Raw genomic sequence first — 24,769 nt, forward strand, 5'->3', positions numbered from 1 at the left:
AGCCGCCACTGTAGCAGCTCGCCACGCGTTGCCGCGGTCCACTCCCAGCGCCACGACCACGCCGGGTCGAGGCCAGCCCCCGCGCCGACTGTCGAGGGAGAGCCCCCAGATCCAGCCGATTTGGACCGCCGCCGCCGCCAGGCTCACGCCACCGCCACCACCAGGGGCACATCCCGCCGGGCACACCACGTAGCCCACCACGCCGGGGCAACAACCATCAGCGTCGCCGCGCCCCACGAAGCACTGCGCCCCCGAACGACGAGGCCGTCCTGCGTCGCCCACCACCGCTCGAGGAGGAGAAGAGGCCCCGCCGCCGCCGCCGCCGCCGCCGCCGCTGGCTGGGCTTTGCCCGCCAGCGTGCTCGGCGGCGGCAAGGGGAGTGGAGGAGGGGAGGGGACTAGGAGCGGTGGCGGCTAGGGTCCCCCCTCCCCCCCCCCCCCCCCCCCCCCCCCCCCCCCCCCCCCCGCGGGAGCGACGCGGGGGGAGGGGGAAGGGGTCACAGTAGTGCCTTTCACAAATTCTATTCAGCTAGGTTAATTTAGCCAGGATTTTTGCTACTTGAAAAATATATAAACGGAATCTCTTAGAATACTGATCACCCTGTCTGCATATCAGTTTATGCAATTGCAAGTTCACCCAAATCAGACAGCACAGTGTGGAATCCTACACTCTTTGGTGTCACGATTTAAATCTGTAACAAAAAGTGTCAACTAAATTACGCTGTTTACTCGCTCATATTAGGACCCAGGATCCAGAAAACCAACCAATACTGCTATCCATTTTTTCCCTAGGGCATGTGATGGGTGCTACTAACTTCAGTATTGGATAGGAGGAAAGCAGAACAGGTTATGATAAAAAAGCAGCTCACAAAATATTTTTAAATTTTCTAATTTCTCCTGAATTTCATTGTTCCAACGTACTCCCTCCGTTCCAAAATATATGACTCAACTTTGTACTAACTTTGTACTAAAATTAGTATAAAGTTGAGTCATCTATTTTGAAACGGAGGGAGTATATAACTGAAATCTTTTTTGGCAAAACTAAATCACCCTATCTTCAAGTCAGTCCACGTTTTTTAAAATACACCTAAAATCGCATGATTAGACTGCAATCGAAACAAACTTGGCCAACAGATTAGGCTGTGTTTGGTAGCAAAGTTTTGCAAAACTTAAAGTATTGCAAAACCACGGTATTTTAGGTTGTAGGTACATGATACCACAGTTTTGACATACCACAATATTTTAGAGTATTGAGAATACCGTGGGGGTAGCTCTTCAATTGATACCGCGACGGCGGGGTAGTGCAGCGGCTCAGTTGGAAGCTCGTTGTCGTTCACCTCCTCCACCACAGCCGTCCTGCACCGGCCATATTTAGTACCATGACACAGATCCCTTTCCACACGAATCCAAAGAAACATGAACTGCGCACCAAGGATTTGCGGGTTGGGGACGGGGGTTTACCTTCTAATGGGCTTCATCAAAACTCCATCCCAACTAGCGCCACCCGTTACTGCTCAGCAGGCCGCAGTCGTCAATGGAGATCCAACAGGCGTAGCAAGAGGTAGGAGACCACTCCGCCTCGGATCCATTCCTCATTTACTAGCCCGGGGCACCACCGCCTAACGGAAAACCGATTTCCTGAGCTACGGATCAGGAAAATATGACAGTCCCGAGACATGGCTCTGCTCTCCTTCCGTCACAGCGGCATCTGCACGCGCCGTGACCGGCAACCCGTATGCCCCCGCCGTCTACTGTATTTCCTCCCCACTTGATTTAAAAACGAACCACTGACTGGTTTATAATTTAATGCGGCGCATCCAAATGACAAAACGAGCCGCCCAGATACCGATTGCACCTGTGCTCGGGTGCAGAATAACCGCTTCCGTAGTAATATTGTCTACACTCTATATGTGCTACAAATTTACATGTACATGTTCGTCTTCATAATGTTTGTTTCATAGTACAATGGTCTTGAGAGTTTTCATCACGTCGTCGACAACGTGTGGCAGCGAGATGTACTCGATGCAATAGCCTTCTAGCTCCGTGCAACCAAGTCGCCCTGCCAGCCTCAGCGTTGCCAGCGCATTCGCCGTCGTGATATTCTCCGCGAGCAGGTTCTCGCACAACCGCCTCATCCTGTCCAGCCGGAATCGACACGCCGCTGCCAGCATCTCTCCGACCACCGGCGTCCTGGGATCTCTGTCTAGCGGAAGGGAACACACTAGGTCGTCGACGCGAGGCAACTCATCGGTGTAGATGAAGTGGAGCATGACCTTGAAAATCATGAATCTCATTCCATTGATTCTTACATGGTCCGTGCCGGTCGACGATCCCACCACCTCATGGAGCACCGGCGCGCGTGTGGCAATCACGAGCATGTGCGCTCGGATCTCGCTCTCCTCAACTAGAAACATCACGTCCCATCCGTGCTCCCTCGCAATGGCAGAACTTGTTTAACCGAACACACATGGATCTCGAGGCGGAGCCGGGCGGCGTCCCGGCGGCCGCCCCGCCACCGCCGGCCGACGCGCCAGGATTCGAACGTCTAACCGCCGATCGGCCACCTCCAGATCCACCGCCGCCGGTACTAGAGGCCGTGGTTCCGCCGCCACCGGCGCTAGCAATTCAGGGGGGGCCGGCCGGATCGGATGACGGATCTGATTCAGGTTGATCCTCACTTGGTCCCTGTCAGATGAAGGATCCATTTCATCGATGACCACAGATTGGATCGGGTAGAGATGGGTTCCTCTACTATCATGCGGCATCTAGATGGACGACAGTTCGAGATCGAGATCATGACATTCTCGCGGGACGCTATTTGGATGTGGATGAACAGATCCAAGCAGGTGCGTGTTTTGCTATTGATAATTTTCAAATTGTCGTTCGCGAGTGTGTGCAGGAGAGTTTGCTTGAGGAGGAGTCGATTGAATTAGTCGATCTCGCGTCGGACTCCGAGAGTGCAGTACCTAAGCCAAACATCGGAGGACGGTTTGGGGGCGGATACATCTTGTCTGACGAGACCGAGCCCAACGCGATCATGCATCGGTATGATTCGGGCTTGGTACGAGATCCGGCTAAGGGGCACCAGGACAAGAAGGTTCTCGATCAAAAAACGGAGGGACACGGTAAATCCTTGTCGATGAAGATCAAGCCGTGGAAAGGACCTATTCCCAAGGTATGTTTGCCGCCTCATACTTTGTCGGATTATTTCTCTTCGGATGGTTGGACGAGAGTTACGCGGAAGAAAAAGAAGCATGGTGTGGCAGCTTCTAAACAGCCGCCGGGACGGAAGGCTGCTCACCGGACGAGCTCTCGATCGGCGCCGGAGGTGACCGCGGCTGCGTCGCAGCCGGTCACGGCGATCCCGATCCGAGACGCTCGAAGGGTGCGTTTGAATTTTTTGCTGGGCCGTGTCGAGCCGCAAGATGTTGGGCCGTGTGGTATTATTGGGCCGAGTTCCGGTGGGTATGAGGCCCAGCCGGAGTCGATTCCAATCAATACTCTTGAGGGGGGCGCATGCACGCTACGTTCGTCGTCTCCCACCCCTTCGCCGCGCACGACGAGACCTAGGGTTTTGCTGCGTCGGGTGCCGCATCGCCGTTCTGCGGGGCCGGGCCGGGCTCGCCGCATCCCTCCATTCCGCGCGATGGCCGCTCCTGGCGGTGCGCCTCCTCCGGGCAAGAGGCCGCCTGCACCTAGCGGGTCTGCGAGGGCTTTTGTGCCGCCGCCGCCGGGCCAAGGAATTGGCCGGGGCGTGCCGCCGGCGCCGGCGCCTGGGGCTGGGCGGGGCGGAGTGGCGCCCCCCAAGGCCGTGGCGGGACGCGGGGCAGGTGGTCTTGGTGTGGCACCCGCCGGGAAGCCGCTGGCTCCCATCTTGTCGGCGGGCGGGCGAGGCGGGCCGACTTTCGGTCCTCGGCCGGTGGCCGCCGGCGGGGCTTTGCTGGCCGCTGCGGGCCGGGGGGCTGCTCCTCCGAAGGCGCCGGTGTCGTCGGGTCCGCTGCCCAGACCCGCCCCTCCACCCCACGTCGTTGCTCGCCCGTCTCCGCCGCCGCAGTTCAACGGTGGTGGCTCTGTGGCTGTGCCCCGGGGTCAATGGGGGGATGACGGATACGATGTCTACGGGGCTGGACAACACCGCGGTTCTTCGTCAACGGGTGGAGGTCGAGGTTACGCTTGGCAAAGCGACGGTACAGCTGAGAGGCCGTTCTTGGGTCCGTCTGGTGGCTTCGTTGAGGGGCCGTCTGGTCCAGATAATCGGCCGTGTGGTGGTTACCGTGGCCATCGGGGGGGGGTCGGGGCGGCCGAGGAGGCCGATACCGTCCTTGTCAACCACCCCCTCCTGTTGTTGTCGAGCAGGGGACAGATAGCGGGGCTGCCAAGGAGCCAGTTCTGACCGGTCACGCTATGGAGGTGGTGACAGCTCTTGCTACTGTTCAGGTCCCTGAGAATGAGGTTATGACTGATGTGTCTGCGGATACGATGGAAAGGGCTGAGTCAGATAGGGCGTCCAAATGGGCGCGTAAGAAGGAAAAGATGCTTTGCTATCGCTGTGGCGACAAGGGCCACTTCATTGCGGAGTGTGTGGCTCGGCTATGTGATACCTGCGGCAAGCCGGCACACGATTCTGGGGACTGCACGATTCTGCGAGAGCAGGCACCGTCATGATGTATGGCGTTTACTGTGCTGAGCTCACGGTTTTTGAGTCTCCGAATGAGCGAGAGGTTACTGATGAGACCCCGAGCATGACTACGGGGATTGTTAAGGTCGCCAGAGGGGAGGTCTCTGAGACGCAGATCGTGCAGAGGCTTCGGGAGCTTGCCCCTGGGGACTTCCAGTGGGACCTCCTCAGTCTCGCTGATAAGATGTTCAGAGTTGAGTTTCCTTCGGTTGAGGACCTACAGAGGTTGCTGAGTTTTGGGATGTGTAATGTACCGGGAACTGATGGCATCCTTGAGTTCCACGAGTGGAAGCTGGTGGAGCCTCAGGGTACGCCGCTTACTCAGGTGTGGTTGCGTTTCTCCGGGGCCCCATCCAAGCCTTTGCAGGATGCTCGGGTTGTGGCCAGCTTGGGTATTTTGATTGGGAAGCCTGAGCGAGTGGATATGGCGTTCACCAGAGCTCACGGGATTGCTCGGGTTTTGGTTAGTATTTTGAACATTGAGTATGTGCCGGAAGTGGTTAAGTGGGCTTATCGAGGCAGGATCTATGATCTGGTTATTGAGTTTGAGGATGAGAGCCTTTTGGTTGCGGCGGCTCACGGGTCTGATGTGGATATGCACGAGGGTGACGGCAGCGCAGGAGCGATGGAGCCACCGGTCGAGGATTCTGGACGACCGATGTCCAAGGGACCGGGGTCCGAGACTGCGATGACCGAGGAGGGAGCGGATCCACCCTCCTCGCTGCCTGTGACGTCACTGAGATTTGGGTCCTTCGAACCCGCTTCTGCACCCCCGAGGCTGTGGAGTGATCGGGTTGAGTCCGACAAGGCTTTTGAGCTCGCGTTGCCTGCTTTGGGGTTTGAGGATACTGACTGTTCTATGCCTGTGGTTACTGAGGTTTCGTTGATCTCGGGTAGCGGAGAGGTGGAGGTGAGTCGGCAGGTGGCCACTCTCTCTCCTGCTCAGCACGTTGTCCATCCTCAGGGCATGGCGCCAGTGTTTGTGGATGGGTTGTCGGGAGGGACCCCGGGGCAGGCGGCCTCGGGTCGCTCTTCTCCGGCTGAGGTAGGGGACTCGGGGCAGGTGGCTCCCGTGTCCTTCTCTGCGTTGGGAGGGGGTCTGGGGCAGGTGGCCACGGATACCTCCTCTCCCGTCGCCTGTTCCTCTCTGCTGGTGGCGTCGGTGCCTTTGGGGGGGGGGGCTCGGGGCAGGTGGCCTCGGGGCCTCCTTCTCCTAAGGCGCCTATGTTGGTGGCCTCTGCGGTGCTGGGGGGGCGTCAGGGCAGGCGACCCTTGCACTCCCTTCCCCCCGTTCGCCACCGGTGCTGTCCTGTGGGGAGAGCCAGTCCGTGCAGACGGACCGGCCTGGCGGTTGGGGTGAGGCAGGAGGCCTTACCCCGACCAGGATCTCTCGGGAGGAGGTGATTGCGTTCGGTGGGATCCCGGATCCGATGTCTGAGGGGCGACGGGTGAGTGGCCGTCTCCAGACTCAGCCGGATGTGGACGACATTAAGCAGCGGTGCGCCATGAGGGCGGCTAAGCTCCGTGACATTGAGGTCACTGCCGGTATGTTGGTTAATACTTCTAATTCTATTCTGCATTTTTCTAATGATGAGATTATTGAAAATGCGAACCAATTAGGAGTTTCACTGGGTAGTAATGTTACTGAGATCTCTAATTCTGTTAATGATCTTCTCGATCTAGAGGCTGAGCGGGCCTTAGAGATGATTCGTCATTTAGCGGCCGTTAAACCCATGAGTGATTCTGAGGTTGATGCGTTGGGGGTCAGGGCTCTTGACAACTTTTGTGCGGATCTTATTCCCACCATTCCTGAGGCGGAAGAAGAGGATGATTCTTCTGAGCTGGTTATGGCTGGACCTTCTGAGACTGGTTGTGACGACCGGTTGCAGAGTCAAAATGTCTCTAAACGCAAGTGGAAACGGCATGTGTACCTGGTGTCCGCAGTGCGTAGGAGTGCTAGGATGCGCACTGCTAAAAAATTCCATGATGATCTATGAAAGGCATCTTTTGGAATAGCAGAGGTCTAAAGGACTTGGCTAAAAGACGGTTTCTTGCTGAGGCGTCTGTCGAGCATCGATTAGACTTTATCGCTCTATCGGAGACAGGTAGAGATAATTTTGCGCCTCAATTTCTAAATACGTTGTCAGGAGGTATTGATTTTGACTGGCATTGCTTGCCTCCGAGAGGAAGATCGGGTGGGATCTTACTCGGCGTTCGATGCGATGCGCTTGAGGTTCGAAGTGTGGTTATGGGTGATTTTGCAGTCAAGTTTCGGGTGCGTTCGAAGGATGATGGGTTTAATTGGGCTTTGGTTGTGGTATATGGTGCTGCACAGCCCGAACTCAAGCCCGAGTTTTTGGCAGATCTTGTTAGGATCTGCGGGTCCGAGCAGCTCCCTATCCTGGTGGGGGGTGATTTCAATATCATTAGGAGGCGTGAGGATAAGAATAATGATAATTTTGACGGCAGATGGTCGTTCATGTTTAATACCATCATTGAAAGTCTTGACCTGAGAGAAATTGAGCTCTCGGGTAGAAAATTCACATGGGCTAATGCGCTGCCAAATCCGACATATGAGAAGTTGGATTGAGTGTTGGCTTCTGTTGATTGGGAACAGAAGTTTCCGCTAGTCACAGTTCAGGCTTTGTCACGTGGAATTTCTGATCACACACCATTACTCGTGGACTCTGGTGAGGCCACCCATCTGGGTAACAAAAACTCTTTCTCCTTTGAGCTGGCTTGGTTTGAGCGAGAAGGTTTCTTTGATCTCATAGCCAGAGAATGGGCTAAGGATGCAGGAGGGAAGACTGCGCTTCAGCGCTGGCAGAATAAGATTAGACATTTGCGAAGTTTTCTGCGTGGGTGAGCTAAGCATCTTAGCGTGATTTATAAGGTCGAAAAGGAAAGGCTCCTTTCCTTATTCAGTCCCTAGATGTAAAAGCAGAAACCACGGTGCTGCCGGCCGCGGAGCTTCATGCCAAGCTTGATGCGGAGATGAGGCTGAAAGAACTTCTTCGAGAAGAGGAATTGAATTGGGCGTCGCGGGCCAAGGTCCGGTGAGTAGTCCAGGGGGATGCGAACACCCAATTCTTTCATATGATTGCTAATGTTAAACATAGAAAGAAGAGGATCTTTCAGCTTGAGCAAGATGAAGGAGCAATCTTAGGACAGGAGAACCTAAAGTTGTATATTACAGAGTATTACAAGCAGTTATTTGGTCCTCCAGAGGATAACTATGTGTCTCTGGATGAGTCCCGGGTTGAGGATGTTCCTCAACTCACTGAGGTGGAGAATGATATTCTTGCGGCTCCTTTTTCTAAGAAAGAGGTTTTTGAGGCCATTTCGCAAATGAAAAATAACAAGGCGCCGGGACGCGATGGTTTTCCTGCCGAGTTTTATAAGAAGTGCTGGCATATTATTAAAGGGGATCTGTTGCCTATGTTCAATGATCTCTTTTCTGGGCAGCTTCAGCTTTTTCAGCTGAATTTTGGAACGATAACCCTTCTTCCTAAGAAAACAGAGGCTGTGAGAATTGAGCAATTCAGTCCCATCTGTCTTCTTAATGTAAGTTTCAAAATCTTTACCAAGGTCGGCACTAATAGGCTCACACAGATTGCGCATGCTGTGGTGCAGCCTACCCAATCTGCTTTCATGCCGGACAGGAACATCCTTGAAGGGGTTGTGGTCCTTCATGAAACGCTCCATGAGATCCACACGAAAAAGTTGGATGGGGTTATTTTCAAAGTGGATTTCGAGAAAGCGTACGACAGGGTCAAATGGCCCTTCCTGCAACAGGCTTTACGCATGAAGGGTTTTGATGAAGCTTGGCGGCACCAGGTAGAATCCTTCACGCAAAAAGGGAGTGTTGGAATTAAAGTGAATGATGATATAGGTCATTATTTCCAGACACACAAAGGTCTAAGGCAAGGTGATCCAATGTCCCCTATTTTGTTCAATATTGTGGTTGACATGTTGGCAATTCTCATAGGTACGGCAAAGGAGACCGGCCAGGTGGGTGGCTTGGTGCCCCACCTAGTCGATGGGGGCATATCCATTTTACAGTAGGCTGATGATACAATTATCTTCATGGAGCATGACTTGGCAAAGGCGAGAAATATGAAGCTGCTGCTATGCTTATTCGAACAATTATCAGGATTAAAGATTAACTTTCATAAAAGCGAGCTGTTCTGCTTTGGTAGAGCCAAGGAGGAACAAGAGGCTTATAGGCAATTGTTTGGATGTGAATTAGGGGCCTTACCTTTTACTTACCTTGGTATACCCATTCACCATCGCAAGCTCTCAAACAAAGAGTGGAAATGCATCGAGGATCGGTTTGAGAAGAAACTTAGTTGCTGGAAGGGCAAACTTATGTCTTATGGAGGCCGATTGATCCTTATCAATTCGGTGCTCACGAGTATGCCGATGTTCCTACTATCTTTTTTTGAAGTTCCAGTTGGGGTTAGGAAAAGGCTGGACTTCTACCGATCAAGATTTTTTTGGCAGAGTGATGAACTAAAGAGAAAGTACCGACTAGCCAAGTGGGATGTAATCTGTAGACCAAAGGACCAAGGGGGTCTGGGTATTGAGAATCTTGAGGTCAAGAACAGATGCCTTCTCAGTAAGTGGCTGTATAAGTTATCTGTTGAGACTGACGCAACTTGGGCGCAGATTCTCCGTAACAAGTATCTGCAGTCCAAAACTTTGTCTCAGGTGACAGTGAGGCCAACTGATTCGCCATTTTGGAAGGGTCTTATGAGAGTTAAGATAGCCTTCTTTAATAGAACAATGTTTATTGTCGGTGATGGCAACAATACCCGTTTCTGGGAGGATACTTGGCTTGGTGATACGCCACTGGCCCTCCAGTACCCGTCCCTGTATCGTATTGTTCAACGACGTGAAGCGTTAGTTGCAACGATTATGCAGTCCATTCCCCTTAATATCTAGTTTCGGAGGGTGCTTGTTGGTGATCGATGGGAAGCTTGGCTCCATTTGGTGAGTAGACTGATGGAGGTTCAGCTAGCTCATCAGCCCGATCAGTTGTGTTGGAAAATTACTAGGTCTGGAGAATTTACGGTCAAGTCGATGTACATCGACGTCATTAACTCCAGTGTCATTCCTAGATCCAAATATGTTTGGAAAGTAAAAGTTCCTTTGAAGATCAAAGTGTTTATGTGGTTTGTACATAAACAAGTCATTTTAACAAAGGACAACTTGGTTAAGCGCAATTGGACAGGATCTACTAGGTGCAGTTTCTGTGATCGGGACGAGACCATTAAGCACCTCTTCTTTGAGTGCCCGCTGGCAAGAGTTTTGTGGCGCACTGTGCAAATTGCCTTTAACATCACTCCTCCGAATTCGGTGGGTACGTTATTTGGAACGTGGCTTGACGGGATTGAGCCGACACAGCTAGACATATTCGTGTAGGAGTATGTGCATTGTTATGGGCAATTTGGAACTGCAGAAATGATTTGACTTTTAACAGAACAACAACTATTCATCTTTTGCAGGTTTTATTCCGAGCTACGGCGCTGCTCCGTATGTGGTCCTTACTCACTCCGATGGAGGCCAGGGAACGTTTGGTTACTGGATCTGTCCGGTGGGAGATGGTAGCGCGGGATATCTTCAACCGGTTTGGATGGCGGCCATGTAATAGGATAGGCGATTAGTTTACCTATCTTTGTTTTGCCAGCCGGTTGTGGCTCTATGGCCTTTTTTTTGCGGCGTTGAGGCTCTTTGTGAGTTCGCCTTTATTTTTTTTTGTTTCCAGACTTTAAGATCTTGTTGAACCTTTTTACTTATTTATTAATGTGGCCGTATGCATCGTTCTGATGCAGAGGCCGGGGAGTCCCTCCTTTTCGAAAAAAAAAACAATTGCTCGAGGTGCCAGGCCAGGTTGGATGGCGGCACGGGCACGGGCACAGGAATCTCGGTGTTTCCTGCAGTGGTGATGCTAGTGCAGGACGCCGTGGTTACCTCAAGTCGGCATCTTACGGTGAACGAGCCATCATGCGCCACATAGCGTGAGTTGGCAGATTCCACGGTGATGAACTTTATCCACCCAAGGTACTGCAACTGTCGACGCCGGCCAGCATAGACGTGTGTAATGCTATGGTGCAACCCCGGTGACATGCAGACGGGGTCATCGAGCATGAAACTCAACAAGACTTTGATATTGGCATCATCATTAGTCATGGGTGTCAGCAGGAGGCCAATATACTCGGCCGTGTCCTCTCTATATCCAGACGGGAACACATCTATGGCCCACTCGTAGCCCCCCACTTCGAAGGTGTCAGATCGGATGCGTTCTCTAGGGCCGTGAGTCTTCCTCACGGCGCTCAAGCTTTCGATCCTGAACTCATGTATGCCGATCATCACCGCCGATGGGTTATACCTCGACGTGATCTCTCCTCTGCCACCGCCACCACCACCGCCGGTGGAAGAAGTAGGTGTCGGAGATCTGTTGCCGGCCACCGCGCGCGTGGCAACTTTCTTGATGATCTCGTTAATAAAAGTGGGGCACGTCTTTTCGAGTTCCTTGTACTCCTCGGTGGCTTGCACAGCATCGTACACGTCCGGGTCGGACGCTATGAACTCAACGCAAGAGGCCTCGAGTTGCCGGCAGCTGTGTCGGCCGTGCACCAACATCAGCGTCGACATGACGTTGGAGATGCCAATGCTCCCAGAGAGTATGTTCTCACACATGAGCCTCATCCTATCGAGGTCGTACAGATCCGCGGCCACGAGGAGGTCACGCGCCATGGCTCCAGCTTCCTTTGGTTCCGGCAGCTTGTCGGTGTAAGTGGAGCATGGCCCTGGACGTCGGTGCGCTCATGTCATCGATCTTTATGTGCCGCATGTTTTTTTCCTTCATGTCGCCGCGAGTGAATTGCAAAAAACCACCACATTTGAAGTTGAAGCATCCAATTGCCACCACATTTCTAGCGCGTCCCAAAAATCCACCACTTTACTTGTAAATTTTCTCAATAAAAACAAATGACCAGTTTGCCGCAGTTCACACGATTTCTGACAGGGCTGGCCCACCCGTCAGGTGCCACGTGGGGACGCCAGACGGCGAGTGGGTTGACGGCCGTTAGGGCACGCGCGTGGTCAAAGCGCTCACGGCTCTGACTGCTTGGCCCATTCTCCCCTCTTTCCCCCGTCTCTCTCTCTGTCTTGCGATGGCGGCGGCGGCTAAACCTAGCGGCGGCGGCTAAACCTAGCGGCGGCGGCGGAGGGACTGGAGGCGATGGTGATGGGTTCTCGGAGGTGGACAACTGGTTCGGCAGCAGTAGCTTGCCGACGCAGCGGGCTCCTTCACCGGAGTGATCCCCTTCGCCCCCCTCGCCGCCGGAGTGGGACATAGAGCGTCGTGCGGCGGCGGGCCTAGCACGCAAGATCAGGGCTTCAGGCATGGGAGAAGGCCATCCGTGGGCTTCAGGGTTCGGCGGCGTGTGGTAAGATTTCTTCCCCCTCCACCCCTCTCTTCATTGGATTCATTGGAAATTTTAGGGTTGTTAGATTGCATATAAACCTATCATGTTATAGTAGGGTTGTTAATGGGCTGTTAGATTTGAGGAAATTTTAGGGTTGTTAGATTTTAGGAGATTTTAGGGCAGTTTGATTTTAGGGCTTTGTTTACTGAAGATTATTGTTTGTTTACTCAAGTGTTGTAGCTGATATAGTTAATATCTTTTCTGTATAACATGTTTCAGTAGGAAATACAGCTCTGGGTTTATGGTTTTATGCATGAATGCTTTGTTTAGTCCTTATTGACAGTGAAGATAGTGCTAATATCTTGTCTGAATAACATGTTACATTATTAAAACAGAATCAATCAAGCACTAATTCTCCTCAATTTTCTGTAGTTTGGATGATGAGATATGGGAAATAAGGTACCATTTTCAAGGGAGAGTCAACTTGGAGAGGACCATTTCTCTGTCAGAAATTACTTATATTAACATGTTAGCACTGCTAGAGACTGAAGAGGGATATACTGAAGCTGACTACATGTTCTATATGAAAGAAGAAGGAAAGGGGGCAGCAGGAATGCAGGTTATTGACAGTGAAGATAGTGTGGAAGAGATGCTAGACTATTATGCTGAGTAGAAGGTGCTCAACATAACTGTAATTAAGGATAATGAGCCTAATCCAGGAGAGTTTAACAGGTCAAATATTGTGGAGGAACAAGTGCCTATAAGTAATGTGGGGGATTCCAACATTATTTCTATTGATGAGGCAGGAGTATTGTTCCCTATTGCTGTTGAAGACACAGTTGAAGAGCTCTATGCTGTGCCTATTGCTGTTGTAGAGCCAGGTGGAGAGTCTGCATATATTAACACACAACAGAGCATGAATTTGAAGAAAGCAAAGGGCAAAGAGAAATTACAGGAAGATGTTGGCCCCTCTGATGATGAAGTGTTTGTTGATTTGAACTGCTGTGAGGAGGAAGATGAAATCATTGAGAAGGAAGATGAAATCATTGAGGAGGAAGAGCATGACATAGGTAATGAGGAGGAAGATGAAATCATTGAGAAGCTGAAGCAGAAAAGGAAACAGAGAGAGGATCCTATGCTTCACTTTGAAGGAGACATAGAAGTGGAAGAGATGTGTCCAGAGGCAGAGGACTCAGACACAGAACCTGAGACACCTCTTCCTCAAACATTCAAGAAAGTAGGCAAAGCAGGCCCCACTACAAGATCACACCATGAAGCTGACATTGAGGTAATTCCTGATTTCATTCCATCTGATGATTCTGCTTGTTTCCCTGGGGACTATGGCATTAGTGATTCAGATGATGAGTCAGGTCTACCACTGCCTTGTGGAAGGAAGAGTCAAGCCAAGAGGGCCAGGACTAGGATCTGGTATGATGAGAGCAAGCCAGATGCTCATGACCAACTTTTCTTGAGTATGTGCTTCACTGATGTGTATCAGTTTAGAAGAGCACTTAGGAATTTTCATATCAGAATCCTTAAAAATTTCCAGTACCATAGGAACTGCAAGGATAGGATCATTGTGCATTGCAAAGAAAGGGACAATGGGTGTCCTTTTTTCATGACTGCATCCACAATTGCTCATGAGAAGACATTCTACATCAAGAAGATGAAGTTGTTGCACACTTGTGGTGCACATGGAGAAAAAACCAAAGTGATAGTTGACTGGATGACCAGAACATGTGAGCAGCAACTGAGAGATAATCCAAGGGCTAGTGTTGATGCAATTTCAAAAAGAACAAAGACTAAGTATGGGCTGGAAGTGCCAAAGACCAAGGCCTACAGGGCAAGGTCATTGGCCATTGAAGTGGTGGAAGGTGACATGAAGGGACAATACACAAGGTTTAGGGATTATCTTCAAGCTGTGCTTGATACCAACCCTGGGAGCAGATGCATTGTGACTACCAGAGAGCTTGAGCTCCATCCTAGCCCAAATCCTAGGTTCCACTACATGTTCTACTGTCAGAATGCTTCAAAAGAAGGTTTCTTGAATGGGTGTAGGCCCTTTATAGGTATTATATGCATTCTAAATTACTCCAATTCATTGCCCATATCTTGTACTTAATAATGCCCTCATTTCACTACCCAATGCTTTAATACAGGTTTAGATGGTTGCTTTATCAAGCTTTCTACTGGGCAACAGATACTTGCTGCCACTGGTAGGGATGGGAATAACAACATATTCCCTATTGCAATTGGTATTGTTGATAAGGAGGACAAGGAAAGTTGGACTTGGTTTCTTAGCCAATTAAGAGCTTGCATTGGAGAGGGGAACAAGTGGGGCACATACACAATCATCTCTGATAGACAGAAGGTATATTTTTCATTTCACAATTGAATGAGCAATTTCTAGAAATAATAATTTGTTATACTTGCTGCCATTATGAAGTTATATGATTAATACTTGCTTCCATTATGAAGTTATATGATTAATATTTTGTAATACTTGCTGCAATTATGAAGTTATATGATTAATAATCTATATAATGACTTAAACAGGGGCTGTTGAATGCAATTCAAGATGTGTTCCCACACTCACCTCAAAGATATTGTCTTAGACATATCTATGCAAATTTCCAGTCAGCTGGCTTCAAGAGTGAGGAGTTGAAGAAGCATATGGACAATGCTGCATATTCATACACCAAGAATGGTTTTGAGGTTGCAATGAATGAACTGAGAAAGGAGGATGAAGATTCTTGGAAGTGGCTTTGTGATATCCCTAAAGAGACCTGGGCAAGGCATGCTATGGATCACACATGCAAGACAGACCTAGTAGTTAACAATCTTAGTGAAGTATTTAACAAGATGATACTAGATGTGAGGAACAAGCCAATAAGGAGCTGTGTAGATGGATTCAGAACTAAGTTGATGGTTAAGTACCAAGCAGTTAAAGAGAAGACAGAGAAGAGTAAGTGGGAGATAACACCCACTTATATGGAGAAGTTGGAGGAGTCAAAGAAGTACTGAAGGCAATGCACTGCATACATGGCAGGTCCTGGTATTTGGCAAGTCACTAGTGCGGAGTCTACCTACTGTGTGAACCTTGATATGGACCTGTGACTGCAAGAAATGGGACCTATGTGGTTGGCCATGTAACCATGCAGTTTCTGCCATTACAAGAGTGAAGGGGCAGCCAGAAGACTATGTGCATGAGTTCTTCAAAAAACCATTGTATAAGGAAACATACAAGCACATTATCTACCCTGTACCAGGGCCTGACTGTTGGCCTAGGACACCAACTGCTGACATAGATCCACCAGTGTTCAAAGAGAAGAAGGGCAGAAAGCAAACAACTAGGAGGAAGGGGCAATTTGAGGTCCCAACAAAGAAGGATACATCAAGGATGGCAACTATCACCTGTAGCAACTTCAAGATGCAGAAACATAGGTACACCTACTGCCCTCAGCCCCTGAAGCCTCATCTGCAGGCAAGAAAGGACAAGCACAAGGTATGGAATATGCACACTGTTGTCATTGTTTTCAACTTATTACCATGAAATTGGCACAAACAACTAGCCTCACCAGTTTTCATTGTTTTAATCATTTGATTCATCCTAATTGTTGGGCTATGATGTGTGCTTTCTTAGACAACCAGAACTCACTACCATGGAGCTGGGGGAAGTTCTACTGCTACTGCACAGCCTGCAACCAGTGCACCACCTGCTGCAACTACTAGGGTTAGAAGAACAACTGCTACTGGTCATTCCCAGCCTGCTACATCTACAAGGGGAAGAAAATCAACTGCTGCTTCTACTGGTCCTGCCCAACCTGCTGCTTCTACAAGGCCAAGAAGAACAACTGCTGCTTCTAGAAGGGCAATCATCACCAGTGATGCTTCTACTACTTCTTCCCAGGCTGCCACAAGAGCTTCAAGTTCAAGCAATGCAGCCAGCAGGAGAGGTGGAAGGCCCTACGTGGCACCTAGGGCTGCAACTACAACGGAGGGAGCAACAGTAGGGTCTAAAAGGAAGAGGTTCCAGAGCACCAGGATGAGGGGTTACTTTTATGCCAGTGGCAACTAGTCAAAGCACAATTTGGCTGTTGTCTTTTGAACTGCCTGCCTTAAGTATTTCTAAATTTCAGAAACTATGCCTGAGAACTGCTATGTGTAATCAGTATTTAGCTTGAGAACTTGCTTGTGTTACCATGCTAAGTTTGAGAACTGTTATGGATGAGAACTTTTATGGTTGAGAACATGTTTGTGTCATCAACAATTTACTTGTTTGATTTGATGCTTTTTCTATTCTAAAAGATTTTGGCATTTGATGGTTAGTTTGGAGTGGTGGTTTTGTCGAGCCCGAGCCACCCTAAAGCCTAAATGATAGGTTTAGTGGCTTTGTCGAGCCAAAGCCACCTTGAAGACTAAATGATAGTTTTAGGTGGCTTTGTCGAGCCCAAGCCACTCAAAAGCCTAAATGATAGTTTTAGGTGGTTTTGTCAAGCCCAAGCCACTCAAAAGCCTGAATGATAGTTTTAGGTGGCTTTGTCGAGCTGAAGCCACCTTGAAGATTTAATGGTGGTTTGGGTGGTTTTGTCGAGCCCAAGCCACTCTAAAGCCTAAATGATAGGTTTAGGTGGCTTTGTCGAGCCCGAGCCACCTTGAAGATTAAATGGTGGTTTGGGTGGTTTTGTCGAGCCCAAGTCACCCTAAAGCCTAAATGATATTTTAGGTGGTTTTGTCGAGCCCAAGCCACTCAAAAGCCTAATGATAGTTTTAGGTGGTTTTGTCGAGCCCAAGCCACTCAAAAGCCTAAATGATAGTTTTAGCTGGCTTTGTAGAGCCCAAGCCACTCAAAAGCCTAATGATAGTTTTAGGTAGTTTTGTCGAGCCCAAGCCACTCAAAAGCCTAAATGATAGTTTTAGCTGGCTTTTTCGAGCCCAAGCCACCTTGAAGATTAAATGGTGGTTTGGGTGGTTTTGTCGAGTCCAAGCCACTCTAAAGCCTAAATGATAGGTTTAGGTGGCTTTGTCGAGGCCAAGCCACCTTGAAGATTAAATGGTGGTTTTGGTGGTTTTGTCGAGCCCAAGCCACTCTAAAGCCTAAATGATAGGTTTAGGTGGCTTTGTCGAGGCCAAGCCACCTTGAAGATTAAATGGTGGTTTGGGTGGTTTTGTCGAGCCCAAGCCACCCTAAAGCCTAAATGATAGTTTTAGGTGGCTTTGTCGAGCCCAAGCCACTCAAAAGCCTAAATGATAGTTTTGGGTGGTTTTGTAGAGCCCAAGCCACCCTAAAGCCTAAATGATAGTTTTAGGTGGCAGATTCATAATATCATAGCTCTTACTATAGAAAGCTAACAAGATTACATAACTGGGGTAGTTTTGCAGCTAGTCATTACATACATTACATAACTTAACTGGAGGTAGTTTTGTAGATAATCATTACAGTCATTACATAACTAGGGGATTCCCAAAATATACAACCCCAAGGCCAGCTATATTGTTCCAAGGCCACATATTAGCTTAACATAACTGAGGTGATGAACATCATTGTTCACTCATCAAGGATTGACTTGATCTTGGCAAGCTTGTCCTTGTTGCCATGACCAGCTTTCATAAGATCACCCACCAGAAACTCCAGCTTCTTCTTCTCCTCTACCAGCCAGTCCCTCTCTTTCTTCATCTCATCCCTCTCCTTCCTTGTGTTCCTAATGATCTCCCCCTGAGACCTAAGAATGCACTTCATCTCCTTCAGCTCCTGAGCCAGCTTCTCCATCTCCTTCATCTTGCCAAAGTCAGCACTCTGCTTCTCCTTGCTGATAGCTAGCTTCTCCATGTCCTTGTCCACATCCATCTGCTTCTGCTTGAACTCTTCATCACTCATGACCCTGTTGTTCTTATCTGCCCAATCAAACATCTTGGTGACATCCTCAACCAGCTGACTGAACTGATCCCCAAGTCTATCCAATTGCTTGTTCACCTTGCCCAACTCTTTCTTATACTTCTCATGGTCAATCATTCTGCCATGATTCTCCTCATGAAACATCTCCCATATCTTCTCCAAACATCTTTGCAGAATAGAAGGCCATGGGGCATCAACCCACTGAGCAACTCCATAGTCAATACCATCCTGCATCAAGTATTACAACCCGCCGCTAACGATTTGGAAATCCCTGGTGGGCTGGGCCTGGAAAAAGCCGAAACCTAGGGTATTCCCTGATCTAAACTTTTGTCCGTGTCAACAAACGATTCGAAATACCTCGACTTTTTCAGAACAGAAATATGCTAACTTCAAAAAGAAAATAGATGAGATATCTAGTGATTCAGTCATACTTGCAGATACAATAGACATTCAGGAAACTTCAAGTTCAAATCAATGTCCTAAACATGTTTCATTTACTTAATTTACTGACAGAAACTGATGCTTGCAAAATCACTGTTAAAAACATGTTTCATCAACTGCAGACAGTCCAAATTGACTGAATTTACTGAATTCACTGCAGACTAACTACCACTAACACAATTAACTGAATTTACTGACAGCAACTGCAGACAGTCCAAATTTACTGCATACTAACTACCAAATTTACTGCAGACACTGCAAATTTACTGCAGACTAACTTACATTTGATTCTTGCAACTGCAGACAGTCCAAATTAACTGAATTTACTTACAGCAATTACAACAATCTGCAGACTAACTACCACTAACACAAACCCTCGTTGGAAACACTGACCTGAGGAACAACACATCCATAGAACCTCCTCACAATGTCCTTTCCTTCAAATGCAACATATTTCATGCATGGGGCCAAGTGCAGTCTACATGTGATGCTTGCATCTGCAGCTCTACCACAGAAGGATGCATCTATAGTGGTGCCAGGGTTCGCCTGCATTGTAGCACACTAGTGAACCGCAGAAAAGATAGCAACTGCTCCAAACATGGTCTCAAATCGAAGAACACTTGAACACTAACCCTAACCCTAGGTGCAAAGCAGATATCTTACCCAGTGCTGCTCCAGATCCATGCCGACCAGCTCCTCCTCCTCGCTGCTCTCCTCTCCATCCATGACGGCATCTTCTATGGCGGGAAGGGAACCGTGCCTCCGGCAGCGGCAAAGAACTCCGGCGGCAGCAACAGGGGACAGAGCAGAGGAGTGAGAGTGAGAGAGTGAGCGAGTGGAGTGGAGTGTGAGCGGCGGGGAGTGGGGGCTCTGTTTTGTACCGACAGCCCTAACGGCCGTCAACCCACTCGCCGTCTGGCCTCGCCCACGTGGCACCTGACGGGTGGGCCAGCCCTGTCAGAAATCGTGTTAACTGCAGCAAACCGGTCATTTATTTTTATTGAGAAAATTTACAAGTAAAGTGGTGGATTTTTGGGACGCGCTAGAAATGTGGTGGCAATTGGATGCTTCAACTTCAAATGTGATGGTTTTTTGCAATTCACTCTGTCGCCGTAGAAGAACTGGGCGTCAAAGACCCGTGACCGGGCGGCGAGCACGAGCTTGTGCGCCTGGACCTTGGCGTCGTCGACGGTGAACGTGACATCAGGCCACCACATGTCCTGCCGTAGCCTGTGGATGTCGTGGGAGAGGCTCGGCGGAGGGGGCATGCCGACCATGTACTTCCTTGTGGCCCCGTCCGCGGACTCCTCCTTGAGGACCTCGACGGAGCAGTGCACGGTGAGGCAGTCGTCCATGACGTAGCGCTTCTTGTGCTGCACGAACGCGTCGGGGACGGCAAGCTCCCAGGCGACGGCACTCATGGACCATGCCGGAAAGACGTGGGGCTCGGCGCTGTGCCACTCGGCTGCGGGCCAGCGGCCGGCGCCGGTGGGTTCGTCAATCCTGATGCTGGCCGTGGCGACGACCGCCTCGTCGGTCTCGTTCCTCAACAGCTCCAGGGCCAGGGCTATGGACGCCAGGGTGACGCCTCGCGTTGTCGTGGTATTTGACACGAAGTAGCAGACCAGGGCCCAGGCGAAGCCGCCGGCGTCAAAGCTGCGGGACCTAACTGTGTTGTGGGCACCGAGCATGCGCCACGTGCTATACCCGATGATGTCGAGCTGGTGCGCGCCACGGGCGATCGCCAACCTGAGCGTCGACGCCGTCTTCTGCGGCTGCGGCGCCGCCATGGTCGTGTCGTCCGTCTCCGTCCTCCTAGTTGCTTGTTGTTGCGCCTGCTCCTGCTGGATCGATCGATTTTGCGTATACAAGGGAGGACAAGGAGGGATATAATCGAGTCCGGCCGCCATGGTCGTTTCTGAGTTGTGGCCGGAGACGAACACTCCATCGATCGGTACGTGTTGTTTTCGGTTTACTATAAGGAGGTCCTTTTTTGGAGGTACACACGTGATCGAGGGACCAGAGGACGGATTCTTTGGTGGAGCGGTGATTCATCCTACACACTGATGGCGAAGGATCTTGACGGCGTGGCGCAGTGCAGATTCGGAGTTCGCTGTGGGAGGATGGACTCGCGCAGGAGAACGACGTTGTCGGGCGTCGTGGTGGCGTCGATGGCAGAGAGACCTGGCACGATACATGCAACAGTACAGCTCTGAAGATGGATTGGTGGCAGGTGGCTGCGGCGGCCTCATACCCGGCAGGCGTCCTGGTTGAGGAGTGCGCCGGACTGGTAGGTGCCCCATACCTGGCAGGCGTCCTGGTTGGGACCTCATGTCTTAGATGTTTAGGTTTGGCTGCGATGTCTGTTTGGTATTAGGCCCAGACTATCTGCGCCCCTTCATTAATTGGATAGGTGTAGCGACAGTTGTTGCTTAGACGGTGGCTTTAGTCTTGCTGTTGTATAGCTTTGCAAGGTATTATGAGGATAATTAATAAAGTGGCCGTATGCATCGCCCAGATGCAGAGGCCGGGGGTCATCCTCCTTTTCTAAAAATAAATAAATAAATAAGGAGGTCTTTTCTACCGTAGGTCCACGTGTACTGTGATATAATAATCACACACAAGAAAGAACCACTACTTTACTAGTAGTACAAATTTTACCCAGATTTATTACACAACCACGACAAGTTTGTAAGAGTATATGACTTATACCCCCCCCCCCCCCCCACACCCCAGGCCGGATTTATAAATCTCATTTGGTTTGTTTTATTTCAAACTTTTTTAACTTCTTTTTGAAGAAACCTTATCATTAATTACGCAAGAGGGGGAAAAGAGGTTCCATCCATTTAGATTACAGAGGCAGGGGACGTCTCTGTACACAAGCCAAAATGACCAGAAAACAAGGAAAGAACATCAACATGATAGACTAGGACTTCCTAGGTAGGCTAGGTTTACTCTCCCAGCATCACTTAGGATGTGTTTGGTTTCATTCTCAGTAACCTGACCCAGTGAGCCTGTTTAAGACTATAGAGGCTTGGGGCCACGCATTATCTCCATAGTGTAAATTGCACTAGGACGAGCCTTGCATGTGGAAAACGGTCTATACGAGCGTTTCCTGCGCGCCTGGCTGAGTGCGCTTTAAGCTTCGTGTGAGTCAGTTTCTGCATCCAGGCAATCAAAAAAACAGCATACTGGGTCCACCAGAGTCTGGTTGGGCTTGATGTGGCCTACCAAACGCGTTCTAATTCAAGTGCTTGGCGCCGGCCGATTCTTCACACTTTTTTTTAACTTTGATCTATATTTAAAAGAAACCTTTGACCTAGTTGTAGCTACCACCGCTCGTACAATAGCTCGTGGACGAGCACCTAGACTGTCCACAGCGACAGCCGCGCGTGGAGCTTCTTGCCTCGCCTCACCTTTCTCTAACGTGACTTGCGCACTCTTTACAGCTTGCCTCGCCTCAGTGTACATGCGACGCTCGTCAAGTACGAGCGGCATAGCTCGCCGCGCGTCATGGATTTCTGGCGTGTCCACCACAGCGGTCCGCCTTGCGTCGTGGTGTTGAGGCACCATGTCTTTGTCCGGAGTCAAAACTTCCGTGTCGTTTTTGCAACTGTCTACGGACCTCTCCTCCAGTCGACCAGCACAGAGACTGCTTCTTCATGGTCGAGCACACGCAGCTCTCGCTGGATCCCCTCCAGCAAAGATGGCACTTATGTCCGTATCATTGACCTAAGCTTTGGAACCACACCCCCATCTGTAGCATCGACACGATGTCAATCTTTTTCTTCCGCAAACTCGACAATCTCTTTAGTCAACGTATGAGAGTCTGGATCCTCCTCGTCCACAAGTTCGCTCATCAATATCATGTCACCATCATCTCCTTGCTGGCCATGAGCGCCTTCTGCTTTGGTGCTTCCTCGCAATCAGCCTTGAAGTGGCCAAGGAGACCACACTTATGACACCTTACTTTCCTAATGTCAAACTTTATTCTCGTTGGTGGTGCAGCCTCATCGTCTAAGTCGTCGTCTGAGTCGGCGAAGTTATTTCTGACCGAACGCTTCTTCCCCTTCTTCTTGCTGCTGCTTTTGGATCCGCCTTGCTTTTCTTTCAACAGGGCGATCCATTGCGCCTTTGTGAGCATCACAAGATCGTTGTTCCTTCCGTCTCCAAGACTGTACTACATCCGCTCGTCGTGAGCCTTGTATCATCCGAAGAGGTCGTTGATGGAGAGAGCCGCGAGATTGACGCACTCCTCGATCGCCGTGAAACTTTGCAGGTATCGAGGAGGGGCCGCGCGCAAGAACCGTCGGACAACCGAGGTATCCGTGAGGTTTTCTCCAAGCGTGTGAATCCGATTGACGAGAGTTACTACCCATGAAGGGAACGTGTCCACGGACTCATCATCGCCCATGACCAAAGTCTCGTAGTTCCTTAGAAGAGTTTGCAGATTGGCTTGCTTGACGCAGGTGTGTCCTTCGAACATGACTTTTAGTGTATGCCACACCTCCTTCGCCGTTTCATTGGCGATTAGGTGTTGGAGGACATCCATTGACATCACTGAGTAAATCGTTGACGCCGCCTCCCGATCCTTCCGGTGCTCGGCTCCCTCCTTCTTGAATGTGTCGCCTCTTGGATCGACTACATCCCACAACTTGCTGGTGTGGAGACCACACTCCATCAGGGCCTGCCAGACCCTGAAGTTCTCGCGATCAAACCGTGGGTACGATGAACCAGGCATGGCAAGTACTTTAGCCGCACCGGACTCATCCACGATCTTCTAGCCCGACATGACCATATGTTACTAGAAGATCAACCAGGCCCTAGATACCAATTGTTGGCCCAGAACCGATGCCGAGTACTTTTCGGTGACGACGACACACGAGGAACGATGACAAAGCAACACTGACAATTCTGGCGAATTCTTTTACACCGAATTGTCTGCGTTTCTGGACGTAGGATCGAGCCGTTTCTTTTTTCATGCTGAACCATGCAGTGAATGCATTTTTATCCAGCTAGTTTAGATGGCGGTCCAATATCCAGACTAGGGTATGTGTGTACGCATGATGTCATATGTTTGCCCATTGTGGCATTTCTTCCTATAATTTTTATTTCTCTTTTTCCGGAGATGATCTCGGGACTTCGTACCTGGTTCACTTTAACAAATGGTTATGTGCATCGCTCGATGCAAAGGACCGGTGTAATCCTCCTTTTCGAAAAGAAACAAAAAATATGCATTGCTCCTGGAGAACTTATACAATTATGAAACATGGAGTCATGCAAATATTGTATCTTCCATACACATGCATGTCTGCCTCAACTTGGCTGGACGGATGAACTATGTTATTCCAAGATATTCATGTGAATATGGAAAACAACACCTATAGATAAGTTTAATTTTGTTAGACATTACGGGAGTGGCGATTCTTGTTATTGATTGTCTTGTTTATCTCTACGAAGTGGTGTATTATTTCATTTTCCTATCTTATACTCCCTCCTTTCCTAAATATAAGTCTTTTTTATAGATTTCAATATAGACTACATACGGATGTATATAGACATATTTTAGAGTGTAGATTCACTCATTTTGCTCCGTTTGTAGTCCATATTAAAATCTTTAAAAATACTTACATTTTGGAACGGAGGGAATACATGTTATCTTAGAATATATTTTCCCCATTGCTTCACTTCAGGCCCTACTAGGTATGTTTCACTTCAGGTGGTAGGGTTGTGTCTTGAGCATAACTTTATCTAATATTTAATCTAATAAAAATACCATTAGATGAGTTACCCTGTAAACCTCTCTAAAATAACATTGTTTTCCTTTTACTGCCGAATTAACCTAGTTCGGTGATATGAGAGGAAATGGATTCCCTTCCAAAGAATAAGGAATCCATGATACATTCAAACCGGGTGTTTACACAAATACCAGGAGACCACTAAAAAAAATAGGTACAAGCACCACTTGAAGAAGGTGGACTGAGCCTATTCCAAACAATAGAGCTCAACATTTGAAAATTAGAGTATTCACTTCATCGATAGTAGAATGCTCCATTTTAGAAAGAAATCTTTAATATTTATTAACGTGCATGGATAAGTAGTGTTGTAATTTTTAGAGTCATCATATACACCCCAAAGTGTTGAGAACTTAAAGCTAGCCGTAGGTACGAAATTTGAGAGCATGGAAGCATTCCAGAAAACAAGTAGCACAAAAATATATTTTATAAAGAATCTCATGAGAATATATTTCATAAAGAATCTCATGGGACTAATATGGTGTTCTAGGTGTTATTATAGTTTTCTTATAGGAGCGAGTAGATCT

At 49.2% G+C, this 24,769-nt stretch overlaps 1 pseudogene; it reads right to left on the bottom strand.

Moving 5' to 3' along the window:
• Positions 1–1,954: 1,954 nt before the first annotated feature.
• On the bottom strand, positions 1,955–20,237 carry LOC109749069 (uncharacterized; annotated as a pseudogene).
• Between the last annotated feature and the right edge of the window lie 4,532 nt (positions 20,238–24,769).

Source organism: Aegilops tauschii, chromosome 7, assembly GCF_002575655.3.
Source record: "Aegilops tauschii subsp. strangulata cultivar AL8/78 chromosome 7, Aet v6.0, whole genome shotgun sequence".
Lineage (NCBI taxonomy): Eukaryota > Viridiplantae > Streptophyta > Magnoliopsida > Poales > Poaceae > Aegilops > Aegilops tauschii.